Source organism: Gopherus evgoodei, unplaced genomic scaffold, assembly GCF_007399415.2.
Source record: "Gopherus evgoodei ecotype Sinaloan lineage unplaced genomic scaffold, rGopEvg1_v1.p scaffold_178_arrow_ctg1, whole genome shotgun sequence".
Classification (NCBI taxonomy): domain Eukaryota; kingdom Metazoa; phylum Chordata; order Testudines; family Testudinidae; genus Gopherus; species Gopherus evgoodei.
The window spans coordinates 50309-70685 of NW_022059841.1; the positions used below are offsets into that span (position 1 = coordinate 50309).

The 20377-nt window shown below is 46.9% G+C and overlaps 3 non-coding genes across 3 annotated transcripts; 1 reads left to right on the forward strand and 2 right to left on the reverse strand.

The window, feature by feature from the left end:
• Window positions 1–4740: 4740 nt before the first annotated feature.
• TRNAI-AAU lies at window positions 4741–4813 on the reverse strand. Its single transcript has one exon. It is a non-coding gene; the product is annotated as a tRNA-Ile (tRNA).
• Window positions 4814–7277: 2464 nt separating this feature from the next.
• On the reverse strand, window positions 7278–7350 carry TRNAK-UUU. The gene has a single exon. It is a non-coding gene; the product is annotated as a tRNA-Lys (tRNA).
• An 8335-nt stretch (window positions 7351–15685) lies between these two features.
• Window positions 15686–15759, forward strand: TRNAT-AGU. Its single transcript has one exon. It is a non-coding gene; the product is annotated as a tRNA-Thr (tRNA).
• Window positions 15760–20377: the final 4618 nt, after the last annotated feature.

Below are 20377 nucleotides of genomic sequence, written 5' to 3' on the forward strand. Positions count from 1 at the left end.
CTGCTGTAGCTCAGAGGAGGGTCCTTGAGTTCCAGCAGGCTGGTGAGTTTGGTCACTAACATCCAGCTGCCAAATGCAAAATTCCCTCTTCCTTGTGGCAGGTGGCAGCAAGGAGACTCACAGCCCTCAGTACCCTGAGAAAGGTCACAATGTGTCTCTATGTTGATCCACCTGTCAAATTCACACAGGGAAAGCACTAAATTCTGCCCTATGAAATCATGGAACATGTGCTCTTCGCTCTGTGAAAGCATGTAAAGAATCCAAGCACTGGAGGACAGGGTTTGGGTCCAGAGTGACCTAGACAAATTGGAGGATTGGGCCAAAAGAAATCTGTGGAGGTTCAACAAGGAGAAGTGCAGAGTCCTGCACTTAGGATGGAAGAATCCTATGCACTGCCACAGACTGGGTACTGACTGAGTGAGGGGGGATTTGATAGCAGCCTTCAACTACCTGAAAGAGCAGCATTGTGGGCTTTCTCCTGGCCACTTTTGCTGGGCTGGGCAGGCATCCCGGAGGCCTTTCTAGAAGAGAATTGGGAACTGAGTTAGAAAAACCAATGTGAAAACCAGAACCTCAGATTTAGACTCATTTATTTATAATATTAAATCTTCAATTCTAGTGTCACAGTCAATACAATTGCTTCAGCCTGATAGTTGCCCAAAGGAAACTTAACTTCTCTGCAAAGGGAGTGGAGAGAAAACACTTTTCAGAGTCCAAGAGAGACAAAGTGGGTGAGGGTAAGCGCTTGTCGAGGACCAACCTCTGTTGGTGAAAGAGACAAGCTTTGGAGCTAACCCAGCACCCTGCTCCAGTTCTGTGTAGCCTGAAAGGTCATCTCTTTCATAAACAGCAGTTAGAACATAAGAACAGCCATACTGAGTCAGACCAGTTCATCTAGCCCACTGTCCAGTCTTCTGAAAATGACCAGTGTCAGGCACCCCAGAGGACTCCTAGGACCAACATAGATACAACACCATTGCAACCAAGGTTAAAAGTCAATGCACATGGGAGAAGCATCTTGTGTTTCATTCCTTATGTACTAGTCCCATTGTGTTGCCATCTCCTTTTCTTCCTTTCTGTTAAAAGCTTTGGTGTTTTGCACAGAAACATTATTTCCCCAGGAGAGACCCAGGAGTGGTGGCTGCATTCCTATACCAAACAGTCACTAAAAGGGGGCAGACAAAGGCCTTTAGGATGAGGCATCTGTCACTGTCAAAAGATCATCTCCCTCCTGCAGATGACTGGCAGCCTGAATCTGTTCCTTATCCTCCCAGAGTTGGGGGCTGGAATCAGCACTACCCAGCCCCTCCGTATGTAGCAGGAACAAACACAAACCTTGTCCTTAAAACAAGCTGTCCCCTTCCTTCTCAGGGAAGATTTTTCTGTGAGTGAAGTTGAGTTTCAGTTCCCCTCTCCTGGGGTGGGGCCAGCTCCCAATGAGCTCTGTTTTCACCTTTGCCCCTTTCAGTCACTCTGGGATCCTAACTCTGCTCCCAGCTGTCAGGCAGCTTCCAGCCCATCCACCCTGCTCACTATCTCTGTGGTCAGGTGTCACCTTCTTTGCCAGCACACAGAGCCTGTAGGAAAGCTACTTCTGCCAGATGCATTGGTGGTATAGTGATGAGCATAGATGCCTTCCAAGCAGTTGATTGGGGTTTGATTCCAAGCCAATGCAATAATGGCTTTTCCTCTTCTGGAAGTGGTTTAATTTCAGTCACATTGTATTGCAATCACGTTATCAATAAAATGAGACAATAAATGTCTCAAACCCAGCAGGTCATACAGGATGGAGGCACACAAGGGGCTGAAATGTGTCATCTGAGAAAGACAGAACACTTGGAAACCTGCATCTCCCATCCCCTGGCCTCCTGTGTTATGATTCCAGCTGCGTGAGCTGTTTGTATGATGTTTCTGCATGATGGGGAAATAAAGTTTTGAGTCAGTTTTTGCTCCTGCAGATTCCTTTGCAGTTACAATTATAATGACATGAACAAAAGGGAGGCAAAATAAAAATAATCCCCAAATTGCAGTACAGGTGGGGAAAGAGAAGATCACGGTTAAGCCAAACACGTCAAAATAAAAATTAATACTAAAAGCAGAGGGGGGAAGAGATCAGGTCTGTGGAGATCCCCTTGATATTTGAACTCAAATTGTTAGATTCAAAGTTCAGACTTGACATTGAAAACCTGCAACTGCCTGTCTCTCTCAACTCCTGTGATGAGCAAGATCGAGCTGGGACACCTGTTCTGCTTCAATCATTTACTGTCTCTCTGTTCTCTCTTTCTTCTCCCTCCAATTCCTCGTCTCCAATGTCTCTGCCTTTCTCCTCTTGCTCCCCCTCCCCCTGCCCTTTCCCAGTGGCAGCGGCTCGCAGGGCTTCTCCCCTGGTAGCTGATGCTCATTATCAATCAAATAAATCAAAACGCTTCCACCTGCAAGTGGATTTAGCCCAGGACCCTCAGCAGCTGTTATACCCCCACTGAGCTCTCTGGTCAGGTGTCCTAGCGCTGGAAGCCTCCTGTGTAGATCCTAAAACAGTGTTTTTGCAGCAGGGGGCTGAAATATTGGACCGGGCATTGTAGCTCCACTGTTATTTTATTGAATTGCTTCAAAACAGCAAGTGTAGAAAGTCTCCTAAGTGCCAGGCTCTCTGCCATGGGAACAGCTGCCCCTGCTCTGCAGGAGTCTGTGCATTCCACCCAGCAATGTACAAACCTGCCCCGAGGTGAAGGGGGGTCAGACAGTGACGGTAACACAAATCTTCAGACTGTTAACCCAAGTCTCTTCCTTTCTTGAACCCAGGATGTGCCAGTAACCTGTTAGCCGTGGCGTTATCTTCATCTTCAAATACCTCTCAGGGTATCGAACAGAGGGAGTGAACCCCCACCCCCCATGTCTCCCTGTTGAGGCGTTGTACCTTACCTGCCCCTGGACACTGTCTGGTTTTATACTCTTAGAGCTTTTTCTCTTCAAACCCCTCATCCCGATCTCTGGGCCACTGCTGCATTTCAGAGTTTAGAATTTACTCTCATCTCCCTCCTATGGCACTTTCCATGTGAATGAGACAAAGCAATGGGGGAAGCTCCGTGGCTAATGAAAACCGGTGCTTTGGGTGAGGCCTGAGCTCATAACCCCAGCAGTGCGCCTCCCTCACTAGCCAGGTGTATCCCTGTAGGTGCTTCATAGACAAGCTTGGGAAGTAGGTAGTTACCTTTGTCTGTGATTAACAACATTGGTGGCTAATTGAAAGGCTGATGCTTCAAACCCAGGTGAAGATAGAGGTGCTTGGCTTTTTTGTGAAGAGAATCCAGTACATTTTAACAGGCAGGGAAATGCCTCAATTCTGGCCTAGCCTCACTGGGCAAGCATAAGTAGTAATTGCACCAGATGTGTTGGTGGTATAGTGGTAAGCATAGCTACTTTCGGAGCAATTAACCTGGGTTCAATTCCCAGCCACTGTACTGAGGTGCTGTTTTCTCAACTGGAAACTAGTTTAATTTCCATCACATTGTATCAGTTTATCAATGGCATGAGAGAATCAATGTCCTGCAGGTCATTAAACACTCAGGGCAGGAAGAAAGGGGCAGGACTATACTGTGAGCAGGTGGAGTCACCCTGGTATTACAACGTTTGGGGTTTTTTTCCCCTTACTTCCCTCTCCCTTTTAGACTCAGAGCATTTAAGGTTAGAAGGGATCAGTGTGATCATCTAGTCTGACTTGCTGCCCCTTGCGGGCCAAAAGAGCCCACTCACCCACTCCTGTAATAGACCCGGGAGGGGAGGCAGCTCTGTGCTCTGCCCCTACTCCAGGCAGCACATGGAGACCCTCTGCTGCCCCCACCACCAATGGGTGTGCAGAGATGTGCCAGCAGCACTAACGTGGCTCCATGCCCGCTCTGCCTCTGTCCCTCCATGCTGCTCCCAGAAGTGTCTGGCATGTCTCAGCATCCCCTGGGGTGGGGGGAGTGTCTCCATGTACTGCCTCTGCCCTGAGAACCAACTCCACAGCTCCCATTGGCCAGGAACTGCAGCCAATGGGAGCTCTGGGGGCCACGTCTGCAGGCAGCGGCACATGGAGACTCACTGTCCCCGCTGACCTGGGAGCTGCTGTCACAGGGTTGTGTGTACCGGTCACTTTGGGAGTTGCAGTGCCTGGGGTAAGCATCACCCCTCCTGCACCTCAACTCCCGAGCAGAAAGCCCGCATCCCACACCCAAATTTCCTCCCAGAGCTTTGCTTGTCTTCCTTTCACCCAGAACCATCCTTCCTCTCCTGGGTTGCAAGTATCCATCCTTGGGAAGCCAAGAGGCAAGCACAGGATCCTACCTCCCAGCAGCCAACCGCACCTCCCCAGACTTTGCAGAATGAATGGTGGTGCTCTACTAACCCCACTTAGCCACACTGAGGGGCTTAGCTTCTGCCCTGCCTTCCTCAGCTCGACTTTCCTCTTTTGCCCCATTCTTGCCTCACTTCCTCCTTTGGCAAGTCACACAAAGGAGGCCAGCAGGAAGAGCCGGCCTCCACCAGCCAACCTCCCAGGGCAGAGGACACCAAGCCACAAGGCTCCAAAAGGTGACTGGCCCAGATGCTCTAGCTTTCCCCTGCTGATGCCAAGGCTCTTTCTCATCTCATTTCCCCAGCCTTTGTCTTGCAGGGGTTGGGTTTATCACAGGCACATGCCAGTGGCAGCAGTAGGAACTTTGCTAGACAGCCAGGGAAGCTGGGAAAAGTAAGCATTTTTGTTTCTGCCTGGTTTTGAACCAGGGACCTTTTGCTTATTAAGCAAACGTGAAAACCACTACACTACAGAAACTCTATCAGAGAACTCTGCCCCTCCCTTCATAAGAGTATAAGAATGGCTATTCTGGGTCAGACCAAAGGTCCATCCAGCCCAGTGTCCTGGCTGCCAACAGTGGCCAATGCCAGGTGCCCCAGAGGGAGTGAACCTAACAGGCAATGATCAAGTGATCTCTCTCCTGCCATCCATCTCCATCCTCTGACAAACAGAGGCTAGGGACACCATTCCTTACCCATCCTGGCTAATAGCCATTCATGGACTTAACCTCCATTAATTTATCTAGTTCTCTTTTAAACCCTCTTATAGTCCTAGCCTTCACAACCTCCTCAGGCAAGGAGTTCAACATGTTGACTGTGCACTGTGTGAAGAAGAACTTCCTTTTATTTGTTTAAAACCTGCTGTACATTAATTTCATTTCGTGGCCCCAAGTTATTATATTATGGGAACAAGTAAATAATTTTTCCTTATTCACTTTCTCCTCATCGTTCATGATTTTATATACCTTTATCATATCCCCCCTTAGTCTCCTCTTTTCCAAAATGAAAAGTCCTAGTCTCTTTAATCTCTCCTCATATGGGACCCATTCCAAACCCTAATCATTTTAGTTGCCCTTCTCTGAACCTTTTCTAGTGCCAGTATATCTTTTTTGAAATGAGGAGACCACATCTATATGCAGTATTCAAGATGTGGGTGTACCATGGATTTATATAAGGGCAATAATATATTCTCTGTCTTATTCTCTATCCCTTTTTAATGATTCCTAACATCCTGTTTGCTTTTTTGACTGCTGCTGAACACTATATGGTCATCTTCAGAGAACTATCCTTGATGACTCCAAGATATCTTTCCTGATTAGCCGTAACTAAATTAGCCCCCATCATATTGTATGTATAGTTGGGGTTATTTTATCCAATGTTCATTACTTGATATTTATACACATTAAATTCACTTGCCATTTTTTTGCCCAATCACTTAGTTTTGTGAGGTCTCTTTGAAATTCTTTCACAGTCTGCGTTGGTCTTAACTATCTTGAGCAGTTTAGTATCATCTGCAAACTTTGCCACCTCACTATTTACCCCTTTCTCCAGATCATTTATGACTAAGTTGAATAGGATTGGTCCTAGGACTCACCATTGGGGAACACCACTAGTTACCCCTCTCCATTCTGAACACACCGATGGGCGAACCTGGAGAAAGTGATGGCAGCCCTTCGATAGGTCAGCTGGTAGAGCAACGGACTGGAGCTGGCACTCAGGAAGTCATCCTTATGTTGTCCTTCTGACTCCAGCTTGAAGGAGAGCTTCTTTTTCTTCCCTTTGCTGAGAAAGAGCAGGAGAAGAAAGAAAGATCAGGTGAGTCAACTCTTGCTTGGGAGCCACCCACTGAAAATGTAAAAACAAAAAAGTAAAGCCATAAAAGACTTCAAAGCCCACCAGGCCCAACCTCTCTTCTAATATGGCAGAAAAGCCACACATCTCCTGTCTAGGTAGGGACATCCTATTGCCCCACAAGAAGTGGAAGGTCATGTTCAGCCTCAGCAGCACTCGTGGAGCAGGGGGAAATACATGGCTGAGGAAATTCCCTGTAGCCGAAAGATAGGTCTTGAGCATCACAGCTTTGTAGGTAATTACAAGGTCCACTTACTCCACCGGCTGAGCCATTCCTCACAGGCCAGCAACTGCTTCTCCCAGTTTGCGTTCCTCACCATGTACCCAACTAAATGCTAGAAGGCCCAGCTCATCAACCCACACTCTTGCAGCCCTCCTCTTCCACCCTGACTGATGGGGGGAATATTGAGCCTCCCTCCCTTAGGCCCTTCAGCATTCCTGGGGAACATCAACACCGCCCAAATGACTTTGGGCCAGTTGGTCAACCAATAGGGCTGCCTCCTAGGCCAGGCTGCAGCCCAGCTTCAGGACTCAGAGGAAATGGAGCTCCCATCCCTACCTACAGGACTCCAAGCACGGCCAGCCTTCTGGATCAAACATCCCCTCTTGTGCTCAAGTCACAACAGCTAGCAGGCAAAAGGCAGGCTTTCATATCATTTGAGAGAGCAAGACAGAGCCTTGGAAGACCCAGCAGGATTAGGTCGCACAGGAATTGTCCTCAGATCCCACTGAGACTTCAACTCAGATTGCAGGATTCAAAGTCCTGAGGGCTGCTCTTACACCATGGGACCAATAGGGAACCCCCAGATCTCTGCTGAGTTCTGGTGTGGATGACCCTGCGGGTGCAGCCCTGCATTTGCTCACCAAGTTGGCATGTAACAGTTTGCTGCACTCCTAGAGGCCTTTCTTAATCCAGACTGAGAGGCCAGTGGGCATGTGAGGAAGTTGCCCCTTCCGTCCTAGGCAGTACATGGCCCTTTCTAGGAAAGACCAAGTCCTGGAGGAAAAAAGACTGTTGTGAAATAACACCTTGAAGAGATGCCTTTTTCAGTTGTTGGAGGAGTACCATACAGGGAAACCTGCCCTTTTCACACCTGACCAGGGACTTGAACCCTGGACTCTCAGATTAAAAGTCTGATGCTCTACCAACTGAGCTAGCCAGGCTCACAAAAAAAAGAGGCAAGTTTGATGCAGAAGAGAAACTAGTCAAGAAAAAGAGGGCAGAAAATTTGCTATTCTTGCTTCTTTAGCAGCCCTAGGCCAATCTTGCTCCTCCATCCGGTGCCCAGAGACATTCTTCTTTTTTTAGTTAATATCAGATCCAGGAGAAAACACAGTTATACAACGCAAAATAAACTTGCCTTATCTCATGCAGTGGTACATTGACCTTTATTCAGACTGAGTCTAAGGGAGGGCCTCGCTTCCAGATCAAACATGACCTCTTGTGCGAGTCACAACAGCTAGCAGGCAAGAGACAGGCTACCATGTCATTGGGAAGAGCAAGATGAAGCTTTGGAAATCCCAGGATAATTAGCTGGCAATTAAAAGACCCCAAAATTCTACTAGGGCTTGAACTTTGATTTCACAATTTACAACACCAGCCCTTACACCATGAGATCAGCTAAGCATGTGCGACTTCTGGCATGAAAGACTCTGTGAGGACAATTTTTTCTGTCAGGGAATACCCAGTGGGAACATGCCTTTCTGGCCAGCCCTACATTTGCTCAAAAAATCAGCACACAATACTTTGTTGGAGGCCCAGACGCTTTTCTTCCTCAGACTGCAATGCCAGTGGACAGGTGAGGAAGTAGCACCTTCAGTCCCAAGCAGTAAAGGGCCCTTCCTAGGAAAGGCCAAGTTCTGAAAAGGAAAAACTGAAGTCAAAGAGAGTCCTCAAGAGATGCCTTCTGAAAATCTTGAGAGATTGTCCTTCTACCTGACCAGGGACTTGAACCCTGGACCCTCAGATTAAAAGTCTGTTGTTTTACCAACTGAGCAAATTTCATACAGGAGAGAAGCTACTCACAAAATGAGGGCAGGAAACAATACAGAAAACCTGATGCTTTCACTCTTTTAGCAGTCCTAGCCCCAGCCTACTCCTCCATCCGGCGCCCTGAGGCCTTATTCCTTTTTTAGTTAAATAGCAAATCCAGGAGAAAACACAGTTATACAAAGCAAAACGAAATCACAAACAGAAATGTCATTGGAAATACAAAAATTAAAAAGGAAAATGCAATTCCCATCACTTTATCATGTCTGGGCCATTCCTGTATCGAGAGCACCTGCTAAGGGCCCTGTGTGCTTACGAGAAACCTGGAGAAACTCATACCACAGCCTGAACATGAAACTCAACTGCTCCCAGGTGCTGCAGTAAAACCCTTTCCCTGCTATGATGTTGCACTCCGTATGATTTTATTAAAATATGCTAATGAGTGTGAATATAATGTAACTGGAGTATGCTTTATGCATGTAAGGTAGCATTACAAAGTTTATAATCTACTGTGTGTGTTCATCGTATTTGTATGAACCGATCATTCTTGTATGTGAAACTAGAAATATGAAATATAACTCTGAGGTCCTGTTGTAATGATGCATAGTGTGGGCCATTAATAGTGGTTTGGACTCTTGATGGCTCCCATTAACCAGGACAATTGACTGTAGATGGCTCTGTCCTGCACCATCTGTGAGTCAGGCCAGGAAGAATGAAGGCTTGGGGTCTCACAGGACATGTGAGCATGTCACCTGGTACAGGAATCCATCTTAAACCTGGGGCTTTCCCCCAGGAGACAGACAAAAGATTCCTGCCTTGTACCAAAGTTATATAAGTGGGTAGAACAGAAGAAAGGAGGCTGCAGTCATAAGAAATCCCCTAGCTACCACCTGAGCTGGAACAAGGATTATGCCAGGTGAAAAGATTGGGCCCAGACTAGAAATAAGCCTAGTCTGCAAAAGAAGCTTATTGGAAGATCTCTGAGGGTGAGATTTTATCAGTATTGAGTTTCCTATTGTATTAGGCTTAGACTTGCATGTTTGATATATTTTGCTCTATGGAGAATACAAACTCCATAGAGAAGGAAAAGTTAATGCCTTAGAAGAGTCTCTGTGTGTGTGTGTTAGATGGGTGCGAGGGTGCCTAGAAAACACTGTCCTGTAGTTTCTTTTCTCTGATTTCCTTTAGAAAATTTGAAGCGGGGAGCAAAAACCATTGTCTTCTGAGAGGCTTGAACTCAAAACCTTCAGATTATGAAATTGAGACACTACCAGCTGTGCTAGGAAGGTTTAGAAAAGAGCTAGACTCAATGCATATAGAATCTACAGCCGTGACCGAGCCAGGGGTGCACTGGAAGACGCAGGGAGATATGGTGCCCAGACACCTTTCCTGGCAGCTAATAGATCAATTTTCTCTGACAGTGAACAATCTACTGGAATTCATGGCAGCAGAGGGTGGATATTTCCAAGCTGAGCACCCACTTCCACATTTCAGAATTTATTCTCCTTTTCCTAGTAGGGTACTTTCCATGTGAATTGGGCAAAACAAGTTGGGGAAGCTACAGGGGTAATAGAAACCAGTATTTAAGGTAAGGCTTGAACTTATAACCCCAGCTATAGTCCCTTCTGCACTAACTAGTAGCACCACTGCAGGTGCTTCTGAGGCAAAACAGGGAAGCAGGCAGTTATCAGTCTCTGTGGTTCACACCTTTGCCTGGCAATTGAAAGGCTGCTGGTTCAAACCTAACTAAAGATGTGACTTTTCAGCGATGAGACTCCAGGATATTTTAACAGGAAGAAAATCTCCTCATTTCTGGTTTAGCCCCATTTGACCCCTTCTGCCCCTCTTCTCCCCCACACCATCTCTTCCCTTCCCCATTGGGGCCATACAGAGAGGATCCCCACTCACTGAGAAGTTCCCTTTTCTCCTTCACAGAGGGCTTTAATACCCTTTATCTCACTCAAGCTCACAACTGCCCAGAGTTCAAGAACTGTCCCTGTTCCCATTGGACAGATGAGAGGAGCCTGAGGTCCAGAGAAGGGAAGTGACCTACCCAAGGGCATACAAAGCAAAGCGGTGGCAGAGCCAGAAAGAAAAGCCACCAGTTCCGACTCCTGTTCTAATGGACAACAAACCCCCCAGAGGCAGGGATAGAGCCCAGGAATCAAGATGGTGGGGAAATGTCATTCAAACTGTTTCTGTCAGAAAATCCCATTCAGACTAAACCAGTTTGTTTCTCGAAATCATAACAAGTGGGATAAAAGTTCTTTGCAAAAATATTTTGTTGCAAAACAAAAGCATCTCCTGTTTGTCACAGTGTGTTAAATTGTCTCCTCGCACACAAAGAGGAGACACTTGGATCTCAAACATTAGATAAGTAGCTTCAGTCTGAGCTAAGTCATTGCTGCTCTTAACAATTTCAAAATAAAAACATACAAATCAAATAGACTATTTCAGCTATTCTATTATATCATAATCTGCTCTGAGTAAACGTGATAGGACACCTCATATTATGCACTACTTATAGTGATACTCTCCAATGAATCCCCATCCTCCACCCACCGTGAAGTAGGTAGGAGTGGATCATTATTATTTCTACTTGAAAGAGGGAGAAGCTAAGGCTGAGAAAGGAGAATTGACTTGCCTTAGGTCACCCAGCCAGCGAGTGGCAGAGTTGGGAATAAGACACAAGAGCCCTGATTTTCAAACTAACCATCAGAACTTGAATTTCATCCATTGAATGACCTTAAAGTGCTCTCACATGAGCTCCAGACCAACAACAGTGACAGAATTATTCAGCAAGTATTTGAGAACTGCAATGTTAGAGAGAATCATCAACTGCTCAGAGACCATTAATGCAGAGAAGCAGCAAAATTTGTCAAACATAGAACTGGTTCTGACTTATTTCCTTGGTCTTAAAAAAGAACAACAAGGACCTGAGTTTCCTCCCTGTCAATAACCCCCTGCTCAGCCAATCAGGGTAGAGACTGAGGACGGGAGGCTGAGGGTTCTCAGCAGAGAGTACAAAGGATGGCCTAGGTCACCTGTGGAGATCACTGTCCAAGCACTATTTCAGCCCCACAGTTTTGGATGGACCGCCCACAGTGGGAGCTGCAGAGCACTCCCCCACAACACACACACACACACACACACACACACATCCTGGTGTTGGGAGGGGAACAGGAGAAAGGACAAAAGAAGCAAGAGATGAAGAGAAAGGAGGGAGGGATGGAGGAAAAGGTGAAACAAAAAGGACAAACCCTAATGTCCCCAGTGATTCTAAGGGACAAAATCCCAGGTGTGGAATAAAATTCTGCCTCCTTAAGCTCGTGTTTTCAATGCCTAGAATTCAACTGTCACCAGATGGATCAGACTGAACAGGTTTCAAACCTCCAGGAGGCTCTTACCTTCTAAACAGGGACGGCTGTTTTCTAGTAAAATCACTACAAGGGAAGGAGAAAACTCGAAAGAGGTTCCTCCTGGCGCTCACGTCCGTGAACCCAAATACTCTCTCAGTCCTCAAAGAGAGACCTGGAGAAGGAGACTTGCTGAAGCAAAGCCACAGGAGTCTCTGAGGTTTCCCTGGCCCCTCGCCCTTCTCCTGCCTGGCTGATGTCATCATCTCTCTGTGAGGTCACTACGTCCCCATCTCCTTTGACCAATAGTCTGAGGTCCTGCAAAAGGCCTTTGTGATGTCACTGCCACACCCCTCCCTTGCTGTGCTAATGTCCTGCCCCAGGCCAGGCACTTTGGAGGTTTGAGCTACTCCCTGTGGATCACCCCACTCAAGGAGCGTTCGTTCTAGGAAGCAAGCCGGCTAGACAGGAAAACATCAGATGCTGCTCCCAATGCTATACTCAGTTTTTCAGAAATTAGTCGACTTTCTGGCCAGAAGAGACCATTAGAGCATCTAATCTGACCCCCTGCATATCACAGGCCTCCTGTATGACACAAGAGCTACTTTTGGGGCAAACCCATTCCAGAAAGGCATCTAGTCTTCATTAAACGACATCAGGACATGGTGAATCCACCGGTTTCCTTGGTAGCTTGTTCCTGTAGTGAATCATCCTCACTGTTGAATATTTGTGCCTTAGTTGTAATATGAATTTGTCTCTTTTCACCTTCCAGCCTTTGGGTCTTGTTATGCATTTCTCTGCTCAATTAAAAAGCCCTCTAACACCCAATCTTTTCTCTCCATTAAGGCACTTCAACACTTCAGTGAAGTCACCTTTCAATCTTCTTTTGATAAGCTAAACAGACTGAGCTCTTTCAATAGCTCACTAGAAGGCATTTTTCTCCAGCCCTCAGAACATTTGGTGGCTCTTTGCTGCCCCAGCTCCAATTTCACAACATCTTTTTCAACCGAGGAAACCAAAACTGGAGGCAGTATTCCAATATCAGTCTCACTGATGCCATGTCACCTCCTGTGACGTTATTGACATAATCTGTAACTGTATAGATCACCGTTGCGACCACTGTTCTATATTTGCAGTCAATATTGCAGAAAGGTTGTTTTGTAAGGGGTCTATGGAGAGGTTCTGATTGGCTAATTATAATGATGCTATCTCTAGATGTGTATCATTTTTGTAGTCGACGTTATGAATATTGGTTCTATGCTGTCCATATTTCAAACTCGTGCTCTGCTTCTGGGGAACACTTTAGACAAGTTGGTGTCAGTTCTGCCTAGCCTGCTTGATGGCCCACTACGGACCATCAGCTATACAATCGACCCATTGAGAGAAGGCAGGTACACCTTGTGACTCAGCAAGGTATGCAGGGACCTGCCTGTGGACAGAACTCAAAGGTTTTTCTATGCCACATGCTGGATAGAGTGTCCTTGGGACAAAGAAAGCAAAGACAACATGGCAAGAGACTATAAAAGGCTGATGCCTCGTCTCCATCTTGTCTTCAGTCCTGCTTCATACCTCTGGAGGGACTTTGCTACAAACTGAAACTCTATACAAAGGACTGAATGACCCATCCCATCTGTGGATGGACTCCAGAGACTTGATGTGAACCTGCAGTTCATTCCATCACTGCTACAGGCCTGAACCAAGAGCTTTGCCATTACTTCATGTGAAGGATTAAAAATCTATTTGCTGTTTATATAGCAACCTGGTGCATGGATTGTGCCAGCTCTTTTCCAGACTCAAAGTCCAGAGTATGGTCAAGGATTAGAGGCCTAGCAAATAGTGATAAGCTAAGAGAAAGCTGGGGTAAACAGAAAGCCTTGCTTGCTAAGATAGGCCTGGTCAGCAAATTGCCAGGTGTTGGAGCTAAGAACTAAAGAATTGTGTCTTATTCAGAGTTGCAGATTGAACAAAGAATCCCTGTTCCTGTTGTGTTTGTTTCTTCTGTAGGGAGATGTTCTTCCCACAGATCAAACCTTGAGTTTATGAAAAGTTGTCACATGTCAGTATAAGATATGTCATCCTTCAACGTCCCTTCCCAGGGACCAATGCCTGCCTTTAGACACACAGAAAACAATCTTTATTGCCATATACTTTCACTGTTTCTTTGCTTTAACCCCTAGGAATGTACCTCTTGGACAATCAAAAGAGTTGCTCCATTCCTATGGACCCCAAATCAGAATTCAGCATAGATATTTGATACTAACAACATTTTATCAAAGTATTAATGAAATGTTAAATTGCTAACTTGAGACCATGGGTGGAGACATTATGTAATCTGTTAACTATTGGCTAATATGCTTATCTTGTCTTGCTGCAAAACCTATCCCGGGGTGTGGAACTGCCTACCCCGTCACTTTCCCCTGCTCATGGAAAATCTATATATTCTATTGTAATTAATTAATTAACAATGTGCCTAATAACCAAGGTGGCACTCCACCAGCACTGTGTGTAAAAACTCCTATTTTTGACCTCTACAAGGTGTAGATTTGTGTCTTTCTCGGACACCTGTTGAATAAAGAGAAGATTCAGGATCCAGCCTGGCTGAATGTGTGTCCTCTCCACACAGCTTGGTGATCTTTTGAGGAAATGGAGAAGACTGCCTTTGCTTAGCTGTACATTGCTTGCAAAAGAAACAGGTCTTTTTGGTGACAAGTGTTGAAAGGAGGCACTAGACAAATGTGGAGACAGGAAAAATGTCCCTCAAGTGAACTGGCATCTGTGGATGCTGAAGTCACAACACAGAGCACTAAACACTATTTGAGAATGGCTGGTGTCAGAAGAGTGTCTAACAAGGCCTCCTCCCCCCAGCAGGGGTCTCTCTGTGCCCAGAACTCCTGGTAGCGTGATGGCTGCAGGCAGTGGAGAACTCTATTTTGGCATCTCTTTGCTTGTTTTGTGGTCAACATCTGCAGTGGCTGTTAAAAGGTCTCTAGATAGTGATCTTTGGGAAGAGCTGGCTGAAGAGCTTTCCTACTAACCAGGAGAGCCTGGCTTGGCCTGCCAGTTCTTCCTTGCTGAACCTAGTGTGTTTGTTGGCTCCCTTTTTGTATCTCTTTTCAGAAAAAGAAAAGACTTGTCACTAGAATCCTTCTAAGTGCTTGTTCAAGACAGAGAGAGCCTTCCTTGCGGCTAAGTCTTGGTCTCACCGCTGTGGCACCTCTTGCTGGCCATCCTGAGAATTAGTACTGGTTCACCAGTGCACCTTCATCTAGTGGCATCTGGCTGCATCTGTTCTATCATTAGGACCCATGTCGCTCTCAGGACTTCAGTGTCCTCTTATGGACACAGCCCTCTGGCTGTGCCCCACTCAGTTCTCTCCCCCCTTCCTGGGTGCAGCTGTTCTCTACCCAGACACTTGCCTCAGTGGCCGCCTGCAGTCCAGGGTATAGCCACCTGTGCCAGTGGCTACGGAGGCAAAAGTGGTGAACCTCCAACCCTGCATCTGTTTCCCTGGACCACTTCCCCACAGCCCCAGCACCTTCCTCTGCCTTTGTATCAGGGCCTCAGTCTGGCAGTACTCAGCCAGAAGGTCACTCATGTGCTCCTTACCCACCCAGCACTACTCTGAGCATGGTGCCCACCCTTCCCCTTCCCCAGCCAAACCTCCCTCCTCAAACTCCAAGCTGTGATTGATTCTTGCTGTGCTGAGCAGCCCTTTATATATGGGCTGCTCCAGCAAGCCTTCTCCTGATTGGCTCTCCCAATAAGCCCTTTCCTCATAGGCCGGGTTCTGTGCAGCCTCTGCAAGGCAGCCTTAATCGTTCTCCTGCTTGGTTGGGGGCAGACACCTCCCCACATTTGGAAAATAGCAAATGAGAAGTTTAGAGCTGGTGGAAAGGTTACCATAACTGAGAACTGAGACGAGGTTTCTTTAACTGAAACACAGATCACTAACTGCTATATGATCACAGTGGCTGGTGGGAGAAGCACATGTTAGAAGCCCTCTGTCATCTCAGCTGTGGCTTTCTGTGCACGGAGAGCCAGACACCTCAAGGTCTGCAGGTCCTGAGGGAAATGTGGAACGTCTGTACTTTAGAATTTGCAGGTGTTGTCCTGGACCATCAAATGGAACAGTTGCAAACATTTTCTTGAGGCAGGCACCATGGCTTAGCTGGCTAAAGCACCTGTCTAGTAAACAGGAGATCCTGGGTTCAACTCCCAGTGGTGCCTTGGTGTATGGCTTTTGTCTCCTCTGCTCACATTTTCCTGTGTCTTCCTAGGAAACAGAAGAGACCTCCCTTGGTATCCAAGTCATTGCTTGCTAAGGAAAAGGCTTCTTTGGAGAGAAGCATTGGAAAGAATCAAATCACATTCCTGGAGTTGATGAAAAGGCTGCTGTGACTGGCATTAGCATGGTGGTTGCTTTGACTGCAATTGCTGCAACAGGAGCGCCTGCGCCACACGTCCTTGTGATTCACTGGGGATGTCCACATGGAGATGTCATGTCACCTTCCTTTTGATAGTCACTGATGAAAAATGGAGCAGTTGGGAGAAAAGTCCCATAGAGTGGCACCGTGGCTAAGCTGACTGACTCACCTGCCAGGTAAAGTGGAGTTAGGGATGCAGCACCCAGTGGTGCCTAGCCAAATGTGTCCGCTCTTCCCATCTTTTGGTCAGTCTTCTGAGGAAACAGAGAAGAGTGCCTCTGCCTTGCAATGCAAATGCTTCCAAAAGAAACCGGTCGTTTTTTCTGACAAGTGTTGGAAGGAGGCACCTAAGAAATGTGGAGACAAGGAAAAGGTCATCGTAACTCAACTTGCATCCATGGCTCTTGGGGCCACAACGCAGAGCACTAAGCACTGTATGACCACAGCAAAATCTAAACTTTACACCTTATTACACTAGGCAGTAGTTAGGTCAAGCATTTTTCTCACCCCACTGGATGTTACCCTCCTTAATACATAGAATTCCCCCCTTCATTTTCTCAGGATTCCTGCTGCTTCCAACATAGGTGGGGGAGGAGAAAGGCAAAAACATGATGCCACAGTCTCCTATTTTATATCTTTAGTTCAAGTGTCTAGAAGACACTTGCCCAGACATGTCCGGGTGGGCTCTGCTGAGTCACTAGGTTGGGGAATCCTCCTGGTGTGGTCTTGTGCAACTGAGTCATAGACTTGAGCAGTCCCCACAGTGTTGTGTTTGGGCACCTGTCATTGAATTGGAAATCCCTTAATTACAATTCCTCTGCTGATTCATGGTTGTTGAACTCCCTCCTTGGCAGGGGTCACTAGCAAAATTATAGCATATTTCAGTAACAACCATACAGCAAAATGCACAACTTCATACACCTTCATGCTATACATATTTGGACAGAATAACCAATTTCAGCAGATCATGACTTTTCATGTGATAACTTACATGGAATGGTTTGTATGAGATATCACAGCCATATATGAATGATGAATATGTGAGCTACAGGGGCTATTTTGAGGTACCTCATGTCACAAAAGCCTCCAGAGACTGGTCTTTGGGAAGAGCTGGCTGAAGAGCCTTCTGAGTAACTGAGAGATCCTGGCTTGGCCAGCCAGTTTGTGCTTGTGAATTAAACTTGTCTGCTGGGCTCCCTTTTTTGTGTCTCTTTCACATAAACAGAGCAGAAGTTCTTGGCCAATCCTTGACAGTGCTTGTTCACGACACAGAGAGCCTCTGTGTTGGGGCAGGGGTAAGGGTGCAGGAGGTGGTCGGAGGGGGGTGCTTACCTCGGGCAGCACAGCTCCCAAAGTGACCGGCACACACTCCACTCCCGCAGTGGGTCCTAGGCAGTGGAACCGGGGGTGGGTCAGCTATGGAGTTTGCACTCAGGGTCGCAGGGATATGCCAGCTGCTTCCAGGAGCAGTGCAGCATGGAGGGAGGGGGCAGAGTGGGCAGGGAGCTGCCTTAGCGCTGCTGGCACATCTCCTTGCATTGCTTGAGGAGGCATCAGGTCTCTGTGGGCTGCCTGGGGCGGGGCAGTGCCCGAGGGGGCTCAGGCCATCCCTTTGCCTCCTCTCTCCAGGCTCCTAGCCCATTTTGCTGGGCGACAGGGATTTTAGGGTACAGCAGCGCAGGGAGCAGGAAGGGCGAACCACAGTGGCTGCCTCCCCTAGAATTATTTGCAGTCGGGATTTCCCCCAACAGTGCCCCACAGGGGTCCAGGGTCAGCTCCAGCACAGGCCAGACAGGAAGGCTTAATGCTCCAGCTACAGCAAATGCTGGGCAGGCTTGAGGCTGGGCTCCCCATGGCAGGAGAGAAGAAGAAGATTCGGCCCCTGGAGGGGCAGGATGGGCTTCCTGGATCCCATTTGCTTACAGCCAGGGCCCTGCCCCCACTCCCAAGTCGTCCATGGTGCCCCCAGGTCAGCCAGAATGTAGCAGCAGTTTTCACTGCGCCAAGTCCACTTATGGCTTGCAGGCAACTCCCAGACTCACCACAGCCCACCATCTTGGCCAGAAAGGAGCCTACTCAGCCTCACCGTTGCTTCTCATAGACTCATAGGTCAGAAGGGACCAATATGATCATCTAGTCTGACCTCCTGCACAAGGCAGGCCACAGAACCCCACCCATCCAATTTTATAACAACCCCTAACCCAGGACCGAGTTATTGAAATCCTCAAAATTGGTTTGAAGACCTCAAGCTGCAGAGAAACCACCAGCAAGCGACCCGTGCCCCACGCTGCAGGGGAAGGCGAAAAACCTCCAGGGCCCCTGCCAATCCGCCCTGGAGGAAAATTCCTTCCCGACCCCAAATATAGCAATCAGCTAAACCCTGAGCATGTGGGCAAGACTCACCAGCCAGCACCCAAGAAGGAATTCTCTGCAGTAACTCAGTTCCCATCCCATCCAACATCTCCCCGCAGACCACTGAGCAGACCTATCTGGTGGTAATCCAAGATCAATTGCCCAAATTAACGATCCTATCATAACATCCCCTCCATATACTTATCAAGCTTTGTCTTAAAGCCAGGAAAGTCTTTTGCCTCTACTACTTCCCTCGGAAGGCTGTTCCAGAACTTCACTCCACTAATGGTTAGAAACCTTCATCTAATTTCAAGTCTAAACTTCCTAATATCCAGTTTATACCCATTCGTCCTCGTGCCTACATTAGTACTAAATTTAAATAATTCCTCTCCCTCCCTAACGTTAACCCCCCTGATATATTTATATAGAGCAAGCATATCCCCCCGCAGCCTTCTTTTGGCCAGGCTAAACAAGCCAAGCTCCTTGAGTCTCCTTTCATAAGGCAGTTTTTCCATTCCTCGGATCATCCTTGTAGCCCGTCTCTGAACCTGTTCCAGTTTGAATTCATCCTTCTTGAACATGGGACACCAGAACTGCACACAGTATTCCAGATGGGGTCTCACCAACGCCTTATATAACGGTACTAACACCTCCTTATCCTTGCAGGAAATACCCCGCCTGATGCATCCCAAAATCGCATTTGCTTTTTTAACAGCCATATCACACTGGCAACTCATAGTCATCCTGCTATCAACCAGTACCCCAAGGTCCTTCTCCTCCTCCGTCGCTTCCAACTGATGCGCTCCCAACGTATATCCAAAATTCTTATTATTAATTCCTAAATGCATGACTTTGCACTTTTCACTATTGTATTTCATCCTATTTCTATTACTCCAGTTTACAAGGTGGTTCAGATCTTCCTGAATAGTATCCCTGTCCTTCTCCGTGTTAGCAATACCCCCCAGCTTCGTGTCATCCGCAAACTTTATTAGCACATTCCCGCTCTTTGTGCCAAGGTCAGTAATAAAAAGGTTAAATAAGATCGGTACCAAAACGGATCCTTGAGGGACTCCACTAGTGACCTCCTTCCAGCCTGACAGTTCACCTTTCAATACGACCCTCTGGAGTCTCCCCTTTAACCAGTTCCTTATCCACCTTACAACTTTCATACTCATTCCCATCTTTTCCAATTTAACTAACAGTTCCCCATGCGGAACCGTGTCGAACGCCTTACTGAAATCTAGGTAAATTATATCTACCTCATTTCCTTTATCTAAGTAATCCGTCACCTTCTCAAAGAAGGAGATCAGATTGGTTTGACACGATCTACCTTTACTAAATCTGTGTTGCAGTTCGTCCCAATTACCATTGACCTCTATGTCCTTGACTACTTTCTCCCTCAAAATTTTTTCCAAGACCTTACATACTACAGACGTCAAGCTAACAGGCCTATAATTACCCGGATCACTTTTATTCCCTTTCTTTAAAATAGTGACTACATTAGCAATCCTCCAGTCATACGGCACAACCCCCGAGTTTATCGATTGCTTAAAAATTCTCGCTAACGGGCTCGCAATTTCACGCGCCAGTTCCTTTAATATCCTCGGATGGAGATTGTCCGGGCCCTCCGACTTCATCCCATCGAGCTGTTCAAGTACGGCCTCTACCTCAGTTGCGGTAATATCCACTTCCATATCCACATTCCCGTTTATCATCCCTCCATCATCGCAAGGTTCCTCACTAGTCTTATTAAAAACTGAGGCAAAGTACTTGTTTAGATGTTGGGCCATGCCTAGGTTATCCTTAACCTCCATTCCATCCTCAGTGTATAGCGGCCCCACTTCTTCTTTCTTTGTTTTCTTCTTATTTATGTGGCTGTAGAACCTTTACTATTGGTTTTGATTCCCTTTGCAAGGTCCAGTTCAATGCGGCTTTTAGCCTTCCTCACTTTATCCCTACATGTTCTGACCTCACCAAGGTAGCTTTCCTTACTGATCCTGCCTTTCTTCCATTCCCTGTAAGCTTTCTGCTTTTGTCTAATCCCCTCCCTGAGTTGCTTGCTCATCCAG